This window comes from Meles meles, chromosome 6 (assembly GCF_922984935.1).
Source record: "Meles meles chromosome 6, mMelMel3.1 paternal haplotype, whole genome shotgun sequence".
NCBI lineage: Eukaryota > Metazoa > Chordata > Mammalia > Carnivora > Mustelidae > Meles > Meles meles.
In genome coordinates this window covers 114,657,318-114,676,506 of record NC_060071.1, presented here as the reverse complement: position 1 = coordinate 114,676,506, position 19,189 = coordinate 114,657,318, and the positions used below count along the sequence as shown (strand labels likewise).

General features: G+C 38.3%; 1 long non-coding RNA gene across 1 annotated transcript in view; it reads right to left on the bottom strand.

The window, feature by feature from the left end:
- Positions 1-371: 371 nt before the first annotated feature.
- Positions 372-19,189, bottom strand: part of LOC123944577 — a 52,823-nt gene continuing 34,005 nt past the window's right edge. Inside the window, exon 5 of the long non-coding RNA XR_006818814.1 lies at positions 372-475. This is a non-coding gene — a long non-coding RNA (uncharacterized LOC123944577). The remainder of the gene's footprint in view (positions 476-19,189) is intronic.

The window sequence follows — 19,189 nt, the reverse complement described above, 5'->3', positions numbered from 1 at the left end:
GTTTAAGTAGGCTCCATGCCCAATGTGGGGCTTGAACTCATGACCCTGAGATCAAGTGTTGCATAATGTACCAACTGAGCCAGCTAGGAATCCCCAACATATTCTCTCTCTGAATTTTGACAGTCTATCCATCAAACTTGAAAATGACATGCAACCAGAAGGCATGCTAATATACTTGTTGGCAGTCTAGGGATACAAACAGATTAAGAAGGCTAAAATAATGAGGCAAAATAAGAGAATTAAAATTTAACACATATGAACATTGTACCAGTTATAAATGAGTCTGACTATATATAATAGAAAGTCTAAATTTGTAATAGTTTAGCCAAATATGCAATATTCATAAGAAGGAAATGTGAGAGTACCTCAAACTCCTCAGAAAATGCTTGGACGGTGGTGTTCCCGCTGCAGGATTCTCAAACTGAGTTGTCCTCTTAGGAGGTCATTAGAATGGCGAGAGGACTCAAATCAATGTCTGTGAAAAATACTCGAAGAGAGTAAGGTGTTTATTTTGGAGAACAAAAACAACAAAAAAAAGGTGTTTGAAGTACGTTCTTAGGAAAGGAGAATCAGATTTTCTCTATACTACTCCAGATGGCAAAAAGAGGATCAATTGGTAGACATGGCAGAGAGCAGATTTCAGTTCAAATTGAATTTTTTACATTAGAACACCCTAGAAATAAAATAAGCTATTCAAGGGGGGCGCCTGGGTGGCTCAGTGGGTTAAGCCGCTGTCTTTGGCTCAGGTCATGATCTCAGGGTCCTGGGATCGAGTCCCACATCGGGCTCTCTGCTCAGCGGAGAGCCTGCTTCCCTTCCTCTCTCTCTGCCTGCCTCTCTTGTGATTTCTCTCTGTCAAATAAATAAATAAAATCTTAAAAAAAAAATAAGCTATTCAAGGAAATAACAAATATAATGGCAATAACCTTCTGAGGGTTTATAATGTCCCAGGAACTACTCTAAGTGCTTCACAAGAATTAACTTATTTTAGAGCAGAGGGGGCCAAGATGGCGGAGGCGTAGCAGACTGAAACGACATCAGGTCCCAGGAGTTCAGCTAGAGAGTTATCAAACCATTTTGAAAACCTACAAACTCAACAGGAGATAGAAGAGAAGAAGAGCACCAATTCTAGGAACAGAAAATCAACCACTATCTGAAAGGTAGGATGTGCGGAGAAGTGAATCTGAAGCGACGGGAAGATAGACCACAGTGCAGAGGGGCTGGCTCCCAGCAAGTGGTGGAGCAGCAGAGCACAAAATCAGAACTTTTAGAAGTCTGCTGCACTGAGGGACATCGCTCCAGTGGCTAAGTGGGAGCCCTTGCAGGGACAGTGTGGTCTCAGGTCCCGCGGGGTCACAGAAAGATCAGAGGTATCTGAGTGTGGCAGAGCTCCCAAGTACCTAAACGGGGGAGCTGACTATAGAGACAGAGCCAAGGAGTGAGATTTCAGATCGGGGTTAACTTTTTTTTATTTTTAAAGATTAAAAAAATTTTTTTAATTTATTTGACAGAAAAAGACACAGTGAGAGAGGGAACACAAGCACCAGAAGTGGGAGAGGGAGAAGCAGGCTTCCTGCTGAGCAGGAGCCTGGATCCTGGACCAGGAGCCTGGGATCACAACCCAAGTTGAAGGCAGATGCTTAATGACTGAGCCACCTAAGTCCCCCCTCAGATCAGGGTTACCTTAAACTGTGACCCAAGGCACAGTCGGGATACTGCTCTTAGAGCAGGGACCTCACAAGTGCAGATCTGGAGAGACCCCCTCCTTCCTCCCCCAGGAGGAGTGGCTCAGGAGCGTGCAGCAGGAATTTGCTGGGTTTGGAGACTCCAAACGGGCCATGTGCCTGAGATAGAAACATTCTGTCACAGGCCAGGTGAGTACAGAGTATAGCTGGAGACCAGGGAGACAGGACTGATTGACTGCTTTTCTCTGAGGGCATGCTGAGGAGTGGGACCCCAAGCTCTCGGCTCCTCCAGGCTGGAGATTGGGAGGCCACCATTTTCATTCCCGCCCTCCAAAGCTGTATGGAAAGCATTCAAGGAACAAAAGCTACCAAGAGCGACCCTGAGTAGATTACTTAGCCCAGCCCCTGGCAAGGGCAGTGCAGTTCCACCTCCAGCAAAGACATTTGAGAATCACTGCAACAGGCCCCTCCCCAAGAAGATCAGCCAGAACATCCAGCCAAGACCAAGCTAATCGATCAAAGAGAACAGTGGAACTCCAGAGCTAGGGGAAAGCAACCCATAGAATTCATGGCTTTTTCCCCATGATCCTTTAGTTTTGCAAAGTTAAATTTTTTTAATTTACTTTTCTATTTTTTTAACCTTTACTCTTTCCTCATTTTTGTTTTTTAACTAGTTTATCTTAACAATACCTTTCTTTAAAAAAATCCTTTTAAACCATTGTTAGAGTCATATTTTACCCCTTCATTGTATTTAACCTAATTTTTTGTATATGTATAGGGTTTTTTTTTCTTTACAGTTTTGAGATTTCTTCTAATTTCTTCTAAATTTCTCCTAACAGATCAAAATATACCCTAAATCTAGCACATGGCTTTGTTCTAGTATCCAGCCTGAGCACATTCTCTCCTCTTTCTTTTTCTTTTCTTTTACCAACCAACTTATCAATTCCTTTTTTAGAAATTTTAAAAAAATTTCATCTTTATAGTCATATTCCATCCCTTCATCATCTTTACCTTTATTTGTGTGTGTATATATATATATATATATATGTTTTTCTTTCTTTAAAATTTGGGAGGTAGGGCGCCTGGGTGGCTCAGTGGGTTAAGCCACTGCCTTCGGCTCAGGTCATGATCTCAGGATCCTGGGATCGAGTCCCGCATCGAGCTCTCTGCTCAGCAGGGAAGCCTGCTTCCCTTCCTTTCTCTCTGCCTGCCTCTCTGCCTACTTGTGATCTCTCTCTGTCAAATAAATAAAATCTTAAAAAAAAAAAATTGGGGAGGTAGTTTCTTCTAAGAGACCAGAATACATCCAAAATCAAGTGGGTGGCTCTGTTCTATATATATATATATATATATATTTTTTTTTTTTTTTTTTTTTTTTTTTTCCAAATCCCCTCCCTTACTTCTCCCCTGGGTTTTGGGTCTCTTCTGGTTTGGTTAGCATACATTTTTCTTGGGTCTTTGTCACCCTTTTAGTATTTTATTCTCTTGTTCATATATTTTTATCTGGATAAAATGATGAGGCAGAAAAACTCACCACAAAAAAAGGAACAAGAGGCAGTACTGAAGGCTAGGGACCTAATCAATACGAACATTGGGAATATGTCAGAACTAGCGTTCAGAATGGCAATTCTCAAAGTGCTAGCTGGCCTCGAAAAAGACATGGAAGATATTAGAGAAACACTTTCTGGAGAAATAAAATCCCTTTCTGAAGAAATAAAAGAACTAAAATCTAACCAAACTGAAATAAAAAAGCTATTAATGAGGTGCAATAAAAATGGAGGCTCTTACTGTTAGGATAAATGAAGCAGAAGAGAGAATTAGTGATATAGAAGACCAAATGATGGAGAATAAAGAAACTGAACAAAAGAGAGACAAACAACTACTGAACCATGAGGGGAGAATCTGAGAGATAAGTGATACCATAAGACAAAACAATATTAGAATAACTGGGATTCTAGAAGAAGAAAGAGAGAGAGGGGCAGGAGGTATATTGGAGCAAATTATTGGAGAGAATTTCCCTAATATGGCAAAGGGAACAAGCATCAAAAACCACGAGGCACAGAGAACCCCCTCAAAATCAATAAAAATAGGTCTATACCCCATCATCTCATAGTAAAACTTAGAAGTCTTAGTGACAAAGAGAAAATCCTGAAAGCAGCTCGAGACAAGAAGCCTATAACATACAATGGTAGAAATATTAGATAAGCAGCAGACTTATCCACAGAGACCTGGCAGGCCAGAAAGAACTGGCATGATATATTCAGAGCACCAAATGAAAAAAATATGCAGCCAAGAATACTATATCCAGCTAAGCTATCATTGAAAATAGAAGGAGAGATTAAAAGTTTCCAGGACAAACAAAAATTAAAACAATTTGCAAACACCAACACATCCATATAGGAAATATTGAAAGGGGTTCTCTCAGAAAAGAGTGAGACCAGAAAGGAACAGAGACAATATACAATAACAGTCACCTTACAGGCAATATAATGGACTAAATTAATATCTTTCAATAACTACCCTGAATGTAAGTGGGCTAAATGACCTAATCAAAAGACACAGGGTACAAGAATGGATTAAAAAAAAGACCCATCAGTATGCTGTGTACAAGAAATTCATTTTAGACCCAAAGTCACCTCCAGATTTAAAGCAAGGGTGTGGAAAACAATTTACCATGCTAATGGATGTCAAAAGAAAGCTGGGTGGCAAATCTTATATCAGATAAATTAGATTTTTAAGCCAAAGACTATAATAAGAGATGAGGAAGGACACTATATCATCCCTAAAGGGTCTGTCCAACAGGAAGATCTAACAATTTTAAATATCTATGCCCCTAGCATGGGAGCAACCAACTATATAAACCAATTAATGACAAAATCAAAGAAACACAAGGCAATAAAGAAACAACAAGGAAATAAAGGCCCTAAGTGATACACCAGACCAAATGGACATCACAGATACATTCAGAACATTTTATCCCAAAGCAACAGAATACACATTCTTCTCTAGTGCACAAGGAACGTTCTCCAGAATAGATGACATCCTGAGTCACAAATCAGGTCTCAACTGGTACCAAAAGATTGGGACCATTCCCTGCATATTTTCAGACCACAATGCTCTTAAGCTAGAACTCAATCACAGAAGGAAGTTGGAAGGAACTCAAATACATGGAGGCTAAAGAGCATCCTACTAAAGAATGAATGGGTCAACCAGGAAATTAAAGAAGAATTGAAAAAATTCATGGAAACAAATGAAAATGAAAACACAATTGTTCAATATCTATGGGACACAGCAAAGGCAGTCTGAGAGGAAAGTTTATAGTGATACAAGCCTCTCTCAAGAAACAAGAAAGGTCTCAAATACACAACCTAATCCTACACCTAAAGGAGCTGTAGAAAGAACAACAAGGAAAGCCTAAACCCAGCAGGAGAAGAGAAATCATAAAGATCAGAGCAGAAATCAATGAAATAGAAACCAAAAGAAGAGTAGAACAAATCAATGAAACTATGAGCTGGTTCTTTGAAAGAATTAATAAGATTGATATACCCCGGCCAGACTTATCAAAAAGAAAAGAGAAAGGACCCAAATTAAATAAAATCATGAATGGAGGAGGAGAGATCACAACCAACACAACGAAATACAAACAATTATAAGAACATACTATGAGCAACTATACGCCAGCAAATTTGACAATCTGGAAGAATTGGATGCATTCCTAGAGACATATAAATTACCAAAACTGAACAGACACATAACCAGTAAGGAGATTGAAGCAGTCCTCAAAAATCTCCCAACAGGGGTGCCTGGGTGGCTCAGTGGGTTAACCCTCTGCCTTTGGCTCAGGTCATGGTCTCAGGTTCCTGGGATCGAGTCCTGCATCAGGCTCTCTGCTCAGCACGGAGCCTGTTTCCCCCTTTCTCTCTGCCTGCCTCTCTGCCTGCTTGTGATCTCTCTCTCTCTCAAATAAATAAATAAAATCTTAAAAAAAAAATCCCAACAAGCAAGAGCCCAGGGCCAGATGGCTTCTGGGGAATTCTACCAAACATTTAAAGAGAATTAATACATATTCTCCTGAAACTGTTCCCAAAAATAGAAATGGAAGGAAAACTTCCAAACTCATTTTATGAGGCTAGCATTACCTTGATCCCCAAACCAGACAAAGACCCCATCAAAAGAGAGAATTATAGACCAATATCCTTGATGAACAAAGAGCAAAAATTCTCACCAAAATACTAGTCAATAGGATCCAATAGTACATTAATAGGATTATTCACCATGACCAAATGGGATTTATTCCTGGGCTGCAAGGTTGGTTTAACATCCGCAAATTAATCAATGTAATACAATATATTAATAAAAGAAAGAACAAGAACCATATTGAGATAGTCTCAATAGATACTGAAAAAGCATTTGACAAAGTACAGCATCCTTTCTTGACCAAAACTCTTCAAAGTGTAGGGATGGAGGGTATATGCCTCAATGTCATCAAAGCCATCTATGAAAAACCCACAGTGAATATCATTCTCAATGGGGAAAAACTGAGAGCTTTTCTGCTAAGGTCAGGAACACAGCAGGGATGTCCACTATCACTGATGCTATTCAACATAGTACTAGAAGTCCTAGCCTCAGCAATCAGACAACAAAAAGAAATTAAAGGCATCCGAATCACCAAAGAAGAAGTCAAACTCTGACTCTTTGCAGATGATATGATACTTTATGTAGAAAACGTGAAAGATTCCACTCCAAAACTGCTAGAACTCATACAGGAATTCAGTAAAGTGTCAGGATATAAAACCAATGCACAGTAATCAGTTGCATTTCTATACACCAACAGCAAGACAGAAGAAAGAGAAATTAAGGAGTCAATCCCAATTGCACCCCAAACCATAAGATACCTAGGAATAAACCTAACCAAAGAGACAAAGAATCTGTACTCAGAAACCTATAAAATACTCATGAAAGAAATTTAGGAAGACAAAAATAAATGTAAAAATGTTCCATGCTCATGGATTGGAAGAACAAATATTGTGAAAATGTCTATGCTACCTAGAGCAATCTACACATTTAGCGCAGTCCTTATCAAAATACCATCAATTTTTTTTCAAAGAAATGGAACAAATAATCCTAAAATCTATATGGAACCAGAAAAGACCTCGAATAGCCAGAGGAATGTTGAAAAAGAAAGCCAAAGTTGGTGGCATCACAATTCCAGACTTCAAACTCTATTACAAAGCTGTCATCATCAACACAGTATGGTACTAGCACAAAAACAGACATATAGATCAATGGAAAAAGAATAGAGAGCCCAGAAATAGACCTTCAATTCTGTGGTCAACTAATCTTCAACAAAGCAGGAAAGAATGCAATGACATGGATATTATCCTGAGAGAAATAAGTCAATCAGAGAAAGACAATTATCATAAGATCTCCTTGATATGAGGAATTTGAAAGGCAGGGTGGGGGGCTTGGCGGGTAGGAAAGGAAAAAAATGAAACAAGATGGGATCAGGAGGGAGACAAACCATAACAGATTCTTAATCTTACAAACAAACTAAGGGTTGCTGGGGGGAGGAGTGTATGGTGGGGGTGGTTAAGTTATGGACATTGGGGAGGGTATGTGATATGGTAAGTGCTGTGAAATGTATAACCCTGATTATTCACAGGTCTGTACCCCTGGGGCAAATAATACATTATATGTTAATAAAAATAATTTTTAAAAAGAATTAACTTATTTTATCCTCAGAATTACTCTAGAAGAAACTACTAATATTCTTGTTTCACAGAAAAGGAACTCTATCTATTTGTCCAATGCCAGATAGCTAGAAAGTGGGAGATTTGAATCCATGAAGTCTGACTCTGAACGAAGCTAGAGTTCTGACTGCTCTGTGCTCAAACAGAAGTTTGTTGACTAATAGTAGGGGTGACATAGGGTGAAGTCTGTCATATGTGGATCAGAGCCTGGCTTGGAGGAGGTAAGTTACATGAGATGAATAGCTATACTTATCGAACATTTGTCAGGCACTGGACTAAAAATTTCACATACATTAAAAGAGATAATCCAGCAAAGTTTATAGTACAGTGATCAGTACATCATAAATACTCAATTACTATTGTGGGTTATGACCACTTTCAATCCTCTTATACTAAATGAATATTACTGTATCTACTTTGCTAACAGAGAAAGTAATACTTGAGACAGGAAATAAATTAGTCAATGTCAGAGAGCAGTAACTGTTAAAGCCAGCATGGGAATCAAATCAGCCTGATGCTATAGCCCTATCCTTTCCATGAGTACCCACCTTGCAATCTGGAAGTTTGCCCGTGGTTCTGTGAAACCAGTAAGCAAATAATAAGTTTGACAACAACAACAACAACAACAACAACAACAAAAACCTCTGCAAACTTATGTAAATCTTACAAATCAATAGACCATTAGCTATCTGAAATTAATCCTTAAATAGTGCAGCAAGTATACACTGGAAGTGTAATGAAATGAGATTGGTTATTATTATTGTTTTTTAAATTTTCAAACCCTCTTATTTACCAGCTAATTTTCCTGGCTCTTGTCTCTACAAATTCCACCCAGGAATTCCATATGCCAATAAATGAAGAGAAGCTGCAAATTAGAAAAGTGATCATGAGTTGAAGCCAAACATCCCTTAAGGATCAGAGCTGAGTATAAGTGTAAGAGGCCAGGGTCTAAAAGCCCTTGAAGAAAAAGCCTTGAGACTGCCACCACTGATACAGACTATGCACAGAGAAGGACTGTAAATAAGGTTACTGTGTAAAGCTGGCAGCAGGACAAGCTGCTCTGCCTTCAAAACAGGGAGAAGAAAAACTCCACCGTTGGTGTGTGTAGACACATACACGGACACAAGCTAACAGGGTAGGCCATGGATGAAAAAGGAGCCACCAAGAGAAATAGGAACCTAAAGCCTCTGCAGAGAGTGGCTGTTGTCTTCAAGGTGACAATTAAATATCCCCAAATTTAAAAACTTACATAGAACCAGTAAATTCCATAGGACCCTAGCAGAGCCAAATCAGAAATAACCTGATAAGGGTATCTTCATCACCCAGAACACATAAAATTCATAAAATAAATAACTCTGAGGATGAATTCAGTCAAAAATTGGAAAGAAAACAGTATCTTTGAGAAAGAATCACCAGCCAGACACCAAGATGACCAGGCAAGATGAAAGTTTATTTATTATATTCTCGGAGAAATAATTAAACATCTAAGAGGACAAAATATATTATGAAAAAGAACAGAGAAGAAGAAATAAGGGACGTGGAAAAAAAAAATCCAAAAGATGGTACAGAGGAAAAAAATCTACAAAAGAGAATTTAAGAAATATGAAAATGAGAAGCTCCAATATATGCATAGTTAAAAACTTCAGGAGGAGGGGCACCTGGGTGGCTCAGTGGGCTAAGCTGCTGCCTTCGGCTCGGGTCATGATCTCAGGGTCCTGGGATCGAGTCCCGCATCGGGCTCTCTGCTCAGCAGGGAGCCTGCTTCCCTCTCTCTCTCTCTCTGCCTGCTTGTGGTCTCTCTCTGTCAAATAAATAAATAAAATCTTAAAAAAAAAAAAAACTTCAGGAGGAGAAATTGGAGAATAGGAGAGAAGCAATATTCAGAAAGATGTTGTGGAGAAATTTCTTAGACATGAATCCTAAGATTGGAAAATTCCAGTGAAACTTAATAGTATAAATACAAGGAGAACAACACCAAGTCACACAGAAGTTAAACTGCAGAAATTAAAGATACTGAGAAAATCTTAAAAACTATTGAGGATGAGAGGTGGGGATGGCAGGAGTACAGAAACAGATTACTGAAAAAGAATAAAAACATCAGACTGACATGGACTTCTCATCAGTGGGGTTTTTATTAGCAATTATAGGATCCGGGGGAGGGGGGAGGAGTGTTAAGGAGAATAGAGCTCACCAAAGTTAGGTAAGCATCTTCTCAATAGCTACAAACCTGAGACGTCAGAATCTGGGATGGCTATCATCTAGCTCTTGCTCTGTAACCTGTCACTAGGCAGGAGAGTCTGAAGAGGGCAGGATGAGAATGAAATTTCCATGGGGAGGAAAAGAGTGGCAAATAAAGTCATTATATCCCGGTGTTACTCTCTGAAACATTGTGACAATTCTTTCTGCACAAGGCCAGAACCCTCTACAAAGTGCTCAATCATGTTCAATAGAATGCAGATCCCCCTACTGACCTTCCATTTATCAGACCAACTCTGATTTCCTACCGCTCTCTCCCATCACCTGTTGATTAGAAACTTTACTGTATACCTTGGAAAGGCTCCTCTGAACATTTCCTTTAGTTCTCCACAAAAATTCACCATGAAATAGAAACACCCATATTGGATTTGCTGATGATAAAAGCAAAAGACGCTCATTGTGGGGGGAAAAATGTGAAAGAAATCAGAAATGCACACCGAGGGGTCAACTTGGAACACATCACAAACTCAGATAAACAAAAATACAGCATCCTTGTTTTCTGTAACTTCTGCTTGAGCTCTCATTCTGCAGATAGAGGGTGGAAGTAGGGTAGAAATGCAAAACCACCAAGTAAAGCCACCTCAGTTTCTTCTTGTTTCAGTATCTCAGATCAGTAACTGAACTGGGCAGTCCTCTATGATCCATTCCTGACCTTCCAGACTTGACCCACAGGGTTTTCACCTCTATGTTCACGTACTCACGCTCAATCTTACTGTCTTTGGTGAGCGTCCTACTCCTGACAAATCAAGGACACTGGAGGACTAAGGATATTTTCACACACACAAAGACTTAAAAAAAAAAGTCAAACAAAACTCCTTTGAATCTTTCACAGGAAGTTACTGGAGAATGTGCTCCTCTAAATCAAAAGTATAACCAAAAATGAAAATGACTTACAGCACAGGAAACAGAAGATCTACAATAGGCAAGGAGTGAAAGGAATCACCAGGATGATAGTGAATGGAGACTCCAGGATAACAGTTGTCTCCAGGCATAACAGCAAACCAGTTCATATTAGAGTAGATCACCGGTGCCATGCCAGACATCTTTGGAAGATAAAGCCAAATAGGTGATACATTGGAACCTCTTAAGATTCAGACCATTGTCAGAGTCTGGGGCTGAGTTAGTGATAAGTACATAAAAACTAAACCAATGAAAAAACATGATAATTAACAACTCTGGGAAAAACAAAGACATGTTCAGGAAAAGAAGATGATCATGGTATACTACTTGCCTCGGCTAGTATTTGTGTAGTCATAATTATGTAAACCCTTAAGATTAATGTAAGCAGGGGTAGCTGGGTGGCTCAGTTGGTTGAGCATCTGCCTTCGGCTCAGGTAGTGATCCCAGGGGTCCTGGGGTTGAGCCCCAAGTCAGGCTTCCTGCTCAGCAGGCAACCTGCTTCTCCCTTGACTTCTGCCCCTCCCCTCTGCTCCTACACTTTCTCTTTCTCTCTCAAATAAATAAGTAAAATCTTAAAAAAATCAATGAAATCAAAAGTCTGATAGGACAATTTTTGGAGGATGGAGGGTAAGGGAGGTTGGAAGGAAGGGAAGGGTGAATGTCTGTATGGTGGGTAAAGGGAGAACAAAGAAAGTTGGGTCCCCATTTTCCACAGTAATAAACCAATAAATCAAGTTTATGAAATAAAAAAATCAAAAAATAACAATTAAGCATGTTATTTAGAGACATAGCAGTAAATATCAAAATAAGTAGCTGTAAGAAATGAAGGTGGTTGTCTCTGAAAAGTGGGTAATGGGTAAAAGGAGGCCAGGGCACTGCTCTTTCTCTCAATGAAACTTGTTGAAAAGTCAAAACCTCAATGAGATACCACCTCACACCAGTCAGAATGGCTAAAATCAAGTCAGGAAACAACAGATGTTGGCGAGGATGTGGAGAAAGGGGAACTCTCCTACACAGTTGGTGGGAAAACAAGCTGGTGAAGCCAGTCTGGAGAACAGTATGGAGGTTCCTTAAAAAGTTGAAAATAGAGGGACGCCTGGGTGGCTCAGTGGGTTAAAGCCTCTGCCTTCGGCTCAGGTCATGATCTCAGGGTGTGGGATCGAGCCCCACATCAGGCTATCTGCTCAGCGGGGAGCCTGCTTCCTCCTCTCTCTCTGCCTGCCTCTCTGCCTAGTTGTGATCTCTGTCTGTCAAATAAATAAATAAATAATCTAAAAAAAAAGTTGAAAATAGAGCTATCCTACGACTCAGCAATTGCACTACTGGGTGTTTGCCCCTAAGATAAAAATGTAGTGATCCGAAGGGGCACCTGCTCCCCAATATTTACAGCAGCCATGTCCACAACAGCCAAATTATGGAAAGAGCTCAGATGTCCATCGACAGATGAAGATAATAATATGGTATACACACACACACACACACACACACACACACACTGGAATATTATGCAGCCATCAAAACACAAACTCTTGCCATTTGCAACAACGTGGATGGAACTAGAGGGTATTATGCTAAGCGAAATAAGTCAATCAGAGAGAGATAATTATCATATGATCTCACTGATATGAGGAATTTGAGAAACAAGACAGAGGATCACAGGGGAAGGGAGGGGAAAATGAAACAAGATGAAACCAGAGAGGGAGACAAATCATAAGAGACTCTTAACCTCAGAAAACAAACAGGGTTGCTGGAGTGGAGGGTGGGTGGGAGAGACGGGGTGGCTGAGGGATGGACATTGGGGAGGGAATATGCTATGGTGAGTGCTGTGAATTGTGAATCACACACCTGCACCCCTGAAACAAATAATATATGTTAATTAAAAAAACTTGTTGAATTATTTGACTCTTTAAACAAAGTGCATATATATTGTTGATGATAAAAACAAACAAAAAACTTTACTAAAGTTTCCTATTGGTTTTATAAAACATTTCCACCTGTTCAATCTTGCAGATTTTTATGAGCAGATTTTTTCATTCTAGATACACAATGCATTTTTTTGGATTATACTAAATCCTTCAAGTAATCCATTCCTAGAAGCAGTTCAACAGAGATATAATTGCTTCACGAACAGGTTTGAAGTCATGACTCTAAATATTCATATTGTCAGGCAGACTTTAATCCCAAGTAGATGCTGAACATGAGGCGTACTAGTTTTGATTAAGGATGAAAACAAAGTGGGGTATCTTTTCCCAATTTCTCAGTATTTCCAAAACAACAACAAAACATTCAAAGAATAGAGAATGGTGGGACTATCAACATAGAGGGTTTGTGTTCCTTAAGAAAATGCATCACCATTTCATACTTAACGCTAAGAGCTTGTGTTTTTCCCACACTTAAAGTATAGCAACCTGGGGGTGCCTGGGTGGCTCAGTGGGTTAAGCCGCTGCCTTCGGCTCAGGTCATGATCTCGGGGTCCTGGGATTGAGTCCCGCATCGGGCTCTCTGCTCAGCAGGGGGCCTGCTTCCCTCTCTCTCTCTGCCTGCCTCTCTGCCTACTTGTGATCTCTTTCTGTCAAGTAAATAAATAAAATCCTTTAAAAAAAAAAAAAGTATAGCAACCTGCCACTGAATTTAGCAGATACATGTACACACACATTCTGATACACATCTACATACACATCCTGGTAGTGTTAATAACTTTAAACTTTTAATTTTTATATAAGTACAAATTTACAAAACACTTGCAAGAATAGTATAAGGAACTCCCATATACCCAGCAGACTGACAAACTTTAAATGTTGCACCACTCATCATTCTCTTATTCTCATATATTCTTTCTTAACCATTTAAAATTAGGTTGTTACCAGATTAGGAGCCAACTGTGCCCTTTAACCTTAAACACTTTTGTGTGTATTTTCTTTTTGGAAGGTTTATTTATTTACCTTACAGAGAGAATGAGCGTGAGTTGGGGGGGAGGGGTAGTGGAAGAGGGAGACAGAATCCTCAAACAAACTCTGCAACAAGCCCAGAGCCTAATGCAGGGCTCAATCCCACACCCCAAGATCAGGACCTGAGCCCAAATTGAGTTTGCCACTCAACTGCCTGAGCCACACAGGTGCCCCTTTTGTGTGTATTTTCTAAGAACAAGGACATTCTCTTACATAACCTACATGATGACCTACATCAGAAAGTTTAACATAGGGGCCCTTAGGTTGCTCAGTCAGTTGGGCCTTCAACTCTTAATTTTGACTCAGGTCATGATCTCAGGGTTGTGGGATCAAGCCCCGGCTTGGCTCTGCACTGAGTGTAGAGTCTGCTTGAGACTTTCTCTGCCCCTCCCCCTGCTCTCTCTTTTTCTCTCTCTTAAATAAACTAAACCTTAAAAAAAAAAAAGTTTAACATTGATATTATACCATTATCTAATCAAATTAATGTTCTTCATAGCTATTTATTTTTCCTTGTCCACACTCTAACCCTGGATGCCATATTGTATTTAGTTGTGATGACTCATTGGTCTTTTTAAATCTAGAACAGTTCCTTCAGTGTTGAAAATACAGAGGTATTTTGTAGAATGTCATTCAACCTGAATGTCTGCTGTTTCATCATAATGAAATTCGGGTTATGCATTTCTGGCAAGAACGATACAGAAGTGATGCCTTCTCAGAGTATCATATCAAATAACACATGATGTCAGACTGTCCCAATGTTACTAATGCTAACTCTTCTCACTAAGTGAAAATAGTGGCCAAGACATTACTTCATTTTAAGTTAATGTTTTCCTCTATGCAAATATTAAGTAATTTGTGGGAAAGTACTTGGATACTATGTAAACACACCGCCATATTTTCACCTACTGGTTCAAACATCCACTGATGACATCTCACTTCAGCATTCCTTCTACGCTTTTAGTTACCATGCTACTATAAATAAAAGCTTCCCTTTTTCTTTTCTTTTCTTTTTTTTTACGGTTTTATTTGTCAGAGAGAGAGAGAGCGTGCACACACACAAGCAGGCAGAGGGAGAAGCAGGCTCCCTGCTAAGCAGGGAGCTCGATGCGGGACTCAATCCCAGGACTCTGGGATCATAACCTGAACCGAAGGCATGGCCCAAGTGACTGAACCACCCAGGCATCCCAAAGGTTCCCTTTTTCTAATTAATTGATTCCTACATTAATTCATATCAGCATGGATTCTTGAAATCTTATTTTATTTAATGGATTATACTCCATTTCTTTCACTTACTTGCATGCTCAAATTAGAAATGTAAAAAGCTAAATTTAGGTAGTGAGAAAAACTTCAGGTTAGATCCTTTCTACCTCTGACACTTCATTCTCCTATCACTTCTCTAATCATTCCCCGATCACTTTTCTAATTTCTGGCACAAGATATTTCTATGCTCATTTTGTTCTTTCCCTATTTTAAGAGAAAAATAGAGGAACCAACTCTAGATGCTAGGCGTACTTACTGCTATTGATGTGTCATTATTTCTAGGCCTTCTCAACAGACAAAGCTAGAAAAAAATATGTGTATATATTTATGTTTATGTACATATATATGCTCCCTCCCCCTTGCCATATTTGTAATTTCCTTCTCCAACAGTGAGAAAACTGGTTCCATTATCGTCAAGATATTTATTTGCACAAGGATGCACTTTTAGGACTGTTACCCCACACTACTGTGAAAAGCAAACCTAGTAAACAAAGATCATTATTTACCTAGTTGCTTTTTTTATTTTTTAGGTAAAATTTATATACAGTGAAATATAAGAACCTTGAGTATTATTTGACAACTGTATAAACCAATTTAACCCACCCCTAAGAATATTTCCATCATCCTAAAAAATTCTCTTAAACTTCTTTCCAGTGGATCCCCATCGCAACACAATCTAAGTGCAATTTCTGTACTGATTTTTTACTATAGATTAGTTTTGCCTGTTGTAGAACCACGTGTAAATGAATCATACATTATGTACTATTTTGGGTCTGGCTTCTTTCACTCAGTGTAATGTTTTTGAGATTACAGGCAAGTGGAAGCAAATGCTTTTTGCTTCTGTTAGAATGATCACGTGGTTTTTATTCTTTATTCTGTTAGAGTGGTGAATTACACTAACATTTAAATGTCAATCCAACTTTATATCCTTGAGACAAGGACTATTTGATCACATTGCATTGTCCTTTCTATATACTGCTGAATTTGCTAACATTTTATAAATTTATTTTCCTTCTATGTTTATAAAAAGTATCGATCTGCAATTTTTCCTTCCCTCCTTTCTTCTCTCCTTCCTTCTCTCCTTCCTTCTATCCGTCCAGCTATCCTTCCTTCCCTTCTTTCCTTCTTTCTTCTTTTTCTTTTTAATTTTATTTTTTTTAATTTTATTTTTTTTTAAGATTTATTTACTTTTGGGGGCACCTGGGTGGCTTAAGCGTTAAGCCAGTTAACGTCATAAGTCAGTTAAATGTCTGCTTTTAGCTCAGGTCATGATTCTGGGATCTGGGATTGAGCCCCACATTGGGCTCCCTGCTCAGTGAGGAGGAGTCTGCTTCTCCCTCTGTCTCTTCCCCTGTTCATGTTCTCTCTCTCTCTCTCAAATAAATAAATAAAATCTGAAAAAAAAAAGATTTATTTATTCTTTTTTAGAGAGAGAGAGAGAGTGGGGAGAGGGGCAGAGGAAGAGGGAGAGAGAGAATCTCAAGTACACTCCCCAATGTGAGTTAAGCCCCACTCAGGGCTCAATCCCACAAACCTGAGATCACAACCTGAGCTGAAACCAAGAGCTGGACATTCAACTGACTGAGCCAACCAGGTGCCTCTTCCTCTTTATATTTGGTGCTCTCTTTCCCAAGCTTGGACTAGAGTATTGCCGGCTCATAAAAGAGAGTTGGGAAGTATTCCCTCTTATTTGATCTTCTGTAAGAATTCTTCTAAGATTGGGTTATTTTTTCCTTAATGTTGGTAGATTTCATCAATGAAACCATTGTGTCCAGAGTTTTCTTTGATAATTTTAAATAACAAATTAAATTTCTTTAACAGATACAGAACCACTCTGTTTCCTTTCATATTGGACTAGCTTTGGTAAGTTGTGTTGTATTTACAGAAAATTTCCTCTAAATTGTCAAATTTTAAAAATGATAAAAGTTGTTTATAATATCCCCTTGTTATCCTATCAATGTCTATATGTTCTATACTGATAATTCACCTGGCATTCTTGACATTGATAAACCTGAGTTCTCTGTCTTTATTTCTTGATCTGTCTTCCTAGGTGCTATTGATTTTGCTGGTCTTTTCTAAGTTTTATGTATTTAAGTGATCTCTACACCCAACATGGGGCTTGAACTCATGACCCGGAGATCAAGAGTCACATGTTCCTCTAACAGAGCCACCCAAGCAACCCTTGCTGATGTTTTGAAATAACTAATTTTTGACATTGTTACATTTTTTTATTATTGGTCTTCCCCCGCACCCCAACATATATCTGCTCTTTATTATTTCCTTTCTTCTACTTAATTTTCATTAACTTTACTCTTTCCTTCAGCTTTTCTTAATTCAATATTGGTCATTGTTTTATTTATTTTATTTTATTTTGCTTTTTTAAATTTTATTTTATTTATTCATTAGAGACAGAAAGAGAGGCAGAGGGAGAGAGAGAAGCAGTCTCCCCACTGAGCAGGGTTTAATCCCAGGACCCAAGGCAGACACTTAATCAACTGAGCCATACAGGCGTCCTTTGGGTCATTGTTTTAGACCATTCTTCTTTTCAAATATGAATATTTAAAGCTATAAATTTCTCTATAAACACTGCTTTAGCTTTCCGTATAATTTTTCATGTGTTATGCTTTCAATATCATTTAGTTCAAACTATTTTCCTATTTCTCTTATAATTTTTTCTTGGACTCAAGAATTATTTATAAGTTTTATTTAATTTCCAAATATTTAAGAATTTTCAAGATACATTTATAAAGATTTCTACTCTATTCTGTTATGGGCAATCAGCCTATGCTCAATATCATTTTAGCACTTCGAAATTTACTGAAACTTCTTTTTTGGCCCAGTATATGGTTTAACTTGGCAAATATTCCATGTACACTTGAAAATAAGTGTATGCTACCATTTCTGAGTGCTGTGTTCCATAAATTTCAATTACTGCAATTTGGTTGATTGATAACTTTGTTCAAGTCATTTATATCCTTATCAAAATGCTCTCCACTTGTCCTGTAAATTATGGAGAAAGACATGCTGAATTGCAAACTATATTATAGATTTATTTGTTTCTATTTTCTGTAATATCAGCTTTTCCTTCAAGTTATTTATTTATTTTTTTTCTAGAGAGGGAGAGATGGGGGGAGGGATAAAGGGAAAGGAAGAGAGAGAATCTTAAGCAGGCTCCATGCCTAGCCACAGAGCCACATGCCGGGCTCAATCTCACAACCCTGAGATCATGACCTGAACCAAAATCAAAAGCTGGATGCTTAACAGACTAAGCCATTCAGATGCCTTTCCTTCAAGTATTTTAAAGCTTTGTTATCAAGTGCATACACACTTGGTATTATTTATGTATTTTTGAGAAACTGACTCATCTATCATTATGAAATGTCTCTGGTACTATTCCTCATCTCAAAGTCTACTTTATCTTATATTAATTTCTAATCCAGCTTTTTAACAATTCACATTTTCATGGTGTAATTTTTTCCATTAAAAAAAATTTAATCTAGGGGCACCTGGGTGGCTCAGTCAGTTAAGTGCCCAACTCTTGATCTCAGCTCAGGTCTTGATCTCAGAATTGTGAGTTCAAGCCCTGCAATGAGCTCCATGTCGGGCATGAAACCTCCTTAAAAAAAAAAAAATTAAAAATAACCTATATATTTAATTTTAAGTGACTTTCTAATAGATAGCATGCAGTGGGCCTAAACAATCTTTGCCTTTTAACTGGCTTGTTTAGTCCATTTGTATTTAATGGAATAACTGATATTATTGGCTTTAAGTCTATCATTTTGATGTTTCTTTTCTACTTGTCTAATATGTTCTCTGTTCTTTTATTTCCTCTGTTCCTATCATCTTTTGGGTTACATTTAACATTCCATTTTATTTTTTATATTGGATTATTAGCTATACCTGTTTATTTTCAGTGGATGCTCTTAGTTTGGCATTTTTAACTCATCCCAGTCTTCCTTCAAATAATATTTTACCTCTTCATGTATAACGTAATAACCTTACAAAAGTAAGCTTCCACTTCTCCTTTCTTGTCTTTATGCATTATTGTCATACCTTTTTCTTCTAGGTATATTATAAATGCTACACTTTTATTTTTGTCTTTTATTTAAATAGTAAGCTGGTTTTTAAAATTAAATAAAATGAGGAGTGCCTCAGTGGCTCAGTCCATTAAAGGTATGCTTTCAGTTTGGGGCATGATCCCAGGGTGCTAGGATCAAGCCCCACATTGGGCTCTGGTCAGCAGGGAATCTGCTTCTCTCTCTCCCTCTGCCTGCCATTCTGTCAGCTCATGCTCTCACTCTCTCTCTCTCTCTCTCTCTGTTAAATAAATAAATAAAGTCTTTTTAAAAATTAAATAAAATGAGAAAAAATATTTTATATATACCTACAA